The sequence below is a fragment of the Podarcis erhardii genome (assembly GCF_964252035.2).
Source record: "Podarcis erhardii genome assembly, chromosome: 4".
Taxonomy (NCBI): Eukaryota; Metazoa; Chordata; class Lepidosauria; order Squamata; family Lacertidae; genus Podarcis; species Podarcis erhardii.
In genome coordinates this window covers 23,823,630-23,829,629 of record NC_138508.1, presented here as the reverse complement: position 1 = coordinate 23,829,629, position 6,000 = coordinate 23,823,630, and the positions used below count along the sequence as shown (strand labels likewise).

Genomic DNA, 6,000 nt, shown 5'->3' with positions numbered 1-6,000 from the left:
ATCATTCAAAAACTCATAAAGGCTTTGAGAGTGGCATGACACGACATTAATTTCAAATAAAACTTGAAAGAGCTGGTAGAAACTTAATGCATGATGCTGAAAAAGCTGGACTAACCTGAAATGAACGTCTACGTTCTGCTTCTTAGATATTCTCTTAAGAAGCAACAACAGACTCCAGTGTCACTTTATCGAAACACAGATCTGTTTCCTTAATCATATTTTCCACAGTAGCAGAAGCCAAACCCATTGATTCATCTCCTAATTGCCATTCTTACGATGACCTACTTTTGCATTGTCTTAGGGTGTTGCTCCACCCCGTTCTTTCTCTCCCATGTCTCTTAATACTTCCTGTTTGTGAGTCTGTTTAATCCAATAGTTTCAGCTTTTAAATCATGCCAAGAAGAGCTGGATAGTGATGGCAGACATACTGCACTTTACTACGGATATCTATCTGATGGGGAAATAAGTACAGAGAAGACCCAGCTTGACTTCTGCAATTTGATTTCTGGATCTTCATGAAAGACATGGAGAAAGGTTTGTTCTAGTTCCTTTTCTAATGTATCCCCCAGAATCTAAGAAGCTGGGTTAAGACTTGATAAGTACTAGAAAGTAAGAATATTTGCTTTGTAGGTTGAGGAGGCACTAGCTGGTTATAGGAAAATAAAAGTCAGACCCTAAAATAAATCCATTGGAAGTTTCAAAAATGGTGATAATCATATTCTTGCAGCCAGGAGGTTCAGCAATTGTAATTAAGTCTCCTCCTTGGAGCGACACTTAAATATGCTGACATTTCAGCTGATATATATATATATGAACCTGCTTTGTACTGAGTCATTAATCTATTTAGCCCAGGACGATCTAATTAGACCCAGCTCTCCAGGTTGTTAAGAACGCATATTTCCTGGCCTTCCCTAAAATGTTTTGAGTCGCAATCCTAAGAACTGGATGGGGTCCTCTAGATGCCAAATATGCATTCGGCCACTGAGCTACGCCTCCCCCTCCAAAACGTGGCTTAGCTGTAGCAAATATTATCTACATTATTTTCTCTTCGGTGTTTGACCAGCAGCCCACATTGGTTTGTTCCCAGATGCCATTCAGGATTTTGTGGTTAAGCAACTGCATTGGCTGGTGTGGTTAATTTAGCAATTGTTCTTCATGCTTTGCAACCTGATGGCAATTAGAGGTCTTGAAATTATGTGGTATTATCTGAAGAGGGCTCGGGTCATTAAATCTCATGGCCTTTCCTAGTCTTCTTCTTCTTTGGTTGGTCACTACCGCACAATTAATATATTTAGGCTACTATGCTAGTTTCTAATATAATGGAAGACGTCATGACTGGATGGATGGATGGCAGTACCTTGAACCAGAAGTTGCAAGTTTACCTGTTTAAAAAGTAAAGCCATCCTGGGTCCATTAAACAAGAATGAATTGATCTTTACTGCCATAGCACTCGCTGTGTGTGTTTTACATTAGTTCCTTTGAGTGTCTGCAGGCGGTTGGAGGATGGATGGCGGCTAACAGATTGAGGTTGAATCCTGACAAGACAGAAGTACTGTTTTTGGGGGACAGGAGGCGGGCAGGTGTGGAGGATTCCCTGGTCCTGAATGGGGTAACTGTGCCCCTGAAGGACCCTGTGCACAGCCTGGGAGTCATTTTAGACTCACAGCTGTCCATGGAGGCGCAGGTCAAATCTGTGTCCAGGACAGCTGTTTACCAGTTCCATCTGGTACGTAGGCTGAGACCCTATCTGCCTGCGGACTGCCTCACCAGAGTGGTGCATGCTCGGGTTATCTCCCGCTTGGACTACTGCAATGCGCTCTACGTGGGGCTACCTTTGAAGGTGACCGGAAACTACAACTAATCCAGAATGCGGCAGCTAGACTGGTGACTGGGAGCGGCCGCCGAGACCATATAACACTGGTCTTGAAAGACCTACATTGGCTCCCAATACGTTTCCGAGCACAATTCAAAGTGGTGCTTACATTTAAAGCCCTAAACGGCCTCGGTCCAGTATATCTGAAGGAGCATCTCCACCCCCATCGTTCTACCCAGACACTGAGGTCCAGCACCGAGGGCCTTCTGGCGGTTCCCTCACTGCAAGAAGCCAAGTTTCAGGGAACTAGGCAGGGGGCCTTCTTGGTAGTGGCGCCCTCCCTGTGGAATGCCCTCCCACCAGATGTCAAAACGATAAACTACCAGACTTTTAGAAGACATCTGTTTAGGGAGGCTTTTAATGTTTGATGTAGTACAGTATTTTAATATATTTTTTTGGAAGCCGCCCAGAGTGGCTGGGGAAGCCCAGCCAGATGGGCTAGGTATAAATAAATTATTATTATTATTATTATTATTATTATTATTATTATTATTATTATACTGACAAATATATGATACCAAAATTCAGTGTATTTTAATTGTTTTGGAGACTGAGCAGTTGGATTTGCAGTTTCAAAATTAAATAAACAAAGTAAGCGCTGCTTACGGCCATCCAATTTTTCGGTACAGTACAGCGTTTGGTCTGGTCATTTGCTACAGTTCCAGGGAATTTGGTTGTTTTGAATCGTTCCATGTGTGAATACATAAACAACAATCTTACATCCATGCCACCAACCAACCCACATTAGGGAAGGGTTTGCCAGAGTATGCAAAACGGAGGTGTCTGGCTAGCTGCAATATTGAAAGGCAAGGAGTGTATAAGTAATGTGCTAGTTTGTCCATTAAAAGCTGATAATGATGCATAGAAACCCAGGAACATCAGGGTAATACTGAGTACATGCATGATCCAAGCCAATAGACATTTCTGAAAAAATGAAATAAAAGATGGCAGAGCACATACCATGCTCAGCATCCCCAGTTGCTGATCACGTAGCAAGAAAGGCTAGTGACAGCTTTTGCAGGAGACCTGGCAAAGCTACTACTAGTTAGACTACAATAGACAAAGGCAACATTGTCCTAGATTAGGCTAGCTAGGTGGGGAAAAGAGAACAGGGCTCCTGTACCTTTAGCAGCATAGATCCTGCGTTTTTCCTGCGTTCAAAATAGAGTTGATTGGAATAGGAGGACGGGAGACAGGAAACTAACTCTTAAAACATGCCAGTTAACACCCAACCCGCAAGCCAGTTCTTCTTCATGGAAAATTTAGGGTTGCATCCAGTTTCAGTCATTTTCAGAGGAGACCCAATGAAATTAATGGACACTGCTTAGCTCCACTAATTTCAGTGTATTTACCCTGAGTAGAACTTAATTGGATCTAACCAGTAATTTAAAAGAAGCTCGTGTTTGGAAGCAGAGACACAGCTCCTGGGAAAGGTAAATTTATTCTCAGGGAAAACATATTGGGTTCCATCCAGAACTAGGGTTGCAACTAAGATTCACTTATCTGGGAGCAATAAACTTCATTCAATGACGCTTTGGAGAAAACTTGTATAGGATTGTGCTGTAACTTAGTTGGATTCTGGCTACAGTCCTAACCTCTGGGCAACAGGGGTGAGCTTGATGGAGCTATACAGCCCTGTCACTCACACCAGCCAGATCAGAAGGTGCAGAGCAAAAATTGCCCATTTACTGTGCCAACTCCCAGAACAGACCCATTGTCATTTGATTTGGGAGATGCTGCTGGCAGTAGCTTCTGCACCCCCTCCCTTCCCCATCTGTGTGGGCCCACTGGGGGCTTCCTTGAGATGGCACTGCCAGGCAGGGCTGGGCAGAAGGACACCCTCACTCCATCTGTATGGTGGATCAGGGTTTGGAAGGCTTTGCCAGATCTCCTTGGAGTCAGTGGGACAGCTTAGACATAACAATTGAGTTCCCACCAAATAAATGGAACTCAGTTGCGGTGGAATCTTATGCATGTGATTGATGCAATGCACGTCCTAGTCTGCTGCCTGGAAACTCTAATTAGCTAGATCAAGGGCCAATAAACAGATACTGAATCCTGATAACACAAGAGCATACAAGTGTTGGTAGTTCCCATGTCCAGAAACGAGGTAGGCCATCTGTTAATGGCTGGGTTGCACTCCCACTAAAGAAACGGGTGTGGAACGTGAGAATACGGTTAGATCCAACCTGGTCACTAGAGGATCAGTGGCAAAGTGTGTTTTTCGTTGGCTTTGGTTGGCCCTCAAGCTATGACCATTCCTTGACAGGGTGAACCTAGCCACAGTACTGTAGTCCATACTCTGGAAACCTGACTGGAATACCGTACTGTGCTGTATTTAGATCTGCCCTTGAAGATGACCCAGAAACTGCAGCTAGTGCAGAATACTGTGGCTAGGTTACTAAGAGGAATGCATAACACCAGTTCTAAAGCAACTATGCTGGCTCCCAATACTGTATACTTCTAGTCCAACTCCAAGCTGTTAGTTGTTGTTGTTGTTGTTTAGTCGTTTAGTCGTGCCCGACTCTTCGTGACCCCATGGACCAGAGCACGCCAGGCACTCCTGTCTTCCACTGCCTCCCGCAGTTTGGTCAAACTCATGCTGGTAGCTTCTAGAACACTGTCCAACCATCTTGTCCTCTGTTGTCCCCTTCACCTTCTGCCCTCAATCTTTCTGCCCCTTCATGGATCACTGCCTTGCTGGGGCGAAGGGGCTTGAATAACTCAGAGAAGCTATGAGCTATGCCGTGCAGGGCCAGCCAAGATGGACAGGTCATAGTGGAGAGTTTTGACCAAACATGATCCACCTGGAGCAGGAACCGGCAAGCCACTCCAGTATCCCTGCCAAGAAAACTCCATGGACAAAGACAACAGGCATATTAAAGCTGTTAGTAATAACCTATAAAGTCCTAGAGTCTAAATGACTTGGGAACTTGATATTTGAGGGAGCATGTCTTCCTCTGTTGTCCTGCCCAGCCATTACATGACAATGAGAGAGAGAAAGAGTCTTCTTTGCTGTGGTGTTACAGCTCTGAAATTCCCGCCCCTTGGGTGCCCGCCTGGTGCCTGTGATGAGTTCATTTCAATGCCAGGCTAAGTCTTGGTTGTTTACTCAGGCAATGGGGCTTGTTGACTACAGTGCAGTATTGTTTTATCTGTTTGGCACATTTAGGGCTTTATCCTGGATTAATTATGACCGCGAAGCAGTATTTATGTGCTCAATTGTTGCTTCATGCAATATGTATCCTGCCCTGAGATCAGCTGATAAAGGGCAGGTTAGTACAATTTAAATGAAGAAATAAATTAGTGCCTACTCAAAAGTAAGCCCTGTGGAGTTCAGTGTGGTTGCAGTCTTAAGCTGAAATCCTGCACTCACTCATCTGGGTTTAATTAACTCAATGGAACTTATTGTTCAACAGATAAATGTAGGCTTACAATTAAGTGCCAGCAGGAATATCGCCTTAGCCTGAACCAACCCGTTGTTTTGGGTTCCTGTTTCTTCAGTACATTCCAGTTTTGAGCCTATTACACAACTATTTCTTTTACCTCCTTTGACTAGGTGCAAATTATGATTGTACCTCACTAACAGAGAGCAAGAGCTGCAAAAAGATGCAAACCAATAATGTCAAAAGAGCGGTGAGGAAGAAAGTTAAAGGATAAGAGGCGAGAACCTATTTAAGTCAGTCCCTCTTCCCAGGGAACCCTGGGAATCGTAGTTCTGTGGAGGAGGTAGTGATTTCTTTCAGATAATCTCAGTACCCTTATCAGACTGTGAAATTCACAATTCCGTGGCAGATAAACTGGTATACAATCAATAATGTTGGTAGATACTTATCCAAAATGAAAAAAGGTGGGTTTTGCAGGTGGGAAATATACCTGAGACCACTTCTCTGTGACCAAATAGGAAAAGGGGATTCTTCCATTCAGTTATTTTCTATCGTATCCTTAGGGAAATGAATGAGAGCAGTATTTGGACCCTCGTTTTAACTGTGATGGAACTCACCTTTCTGTAAACAAGTATGGGAAATGTCATGTAAACAAGGGAGTTTACATTCTTCACAAACCACACCTACCTGTGTTACACCTGACATCATCGTATGTGACACCAGGTGTTTAGCAGGTACCGT

The 6,000-nt window shown here is 43.9% G+C and overlaps 1 protein-coding gene across 1 annotated transcript in view; it reads left to right on the top strand.

The window, feature by feature from the left end:
- The first annotated feature begins 343 nt into the window (after positions 1-343).
- Positions 344-6,000, top strand: part of EXPH5 (exophilin 5) — a 54,288-nt gene continuing 48,631 nt past the window's right edge. The window contains exon 1 of the mRNA XM_081860042.1: positions 344-534. The gene's annotated coding sequence lies outside the window, so the exon portion shown is untranslated. The remainder of the gene's footprint in view (positions 535-6,000) is intronic.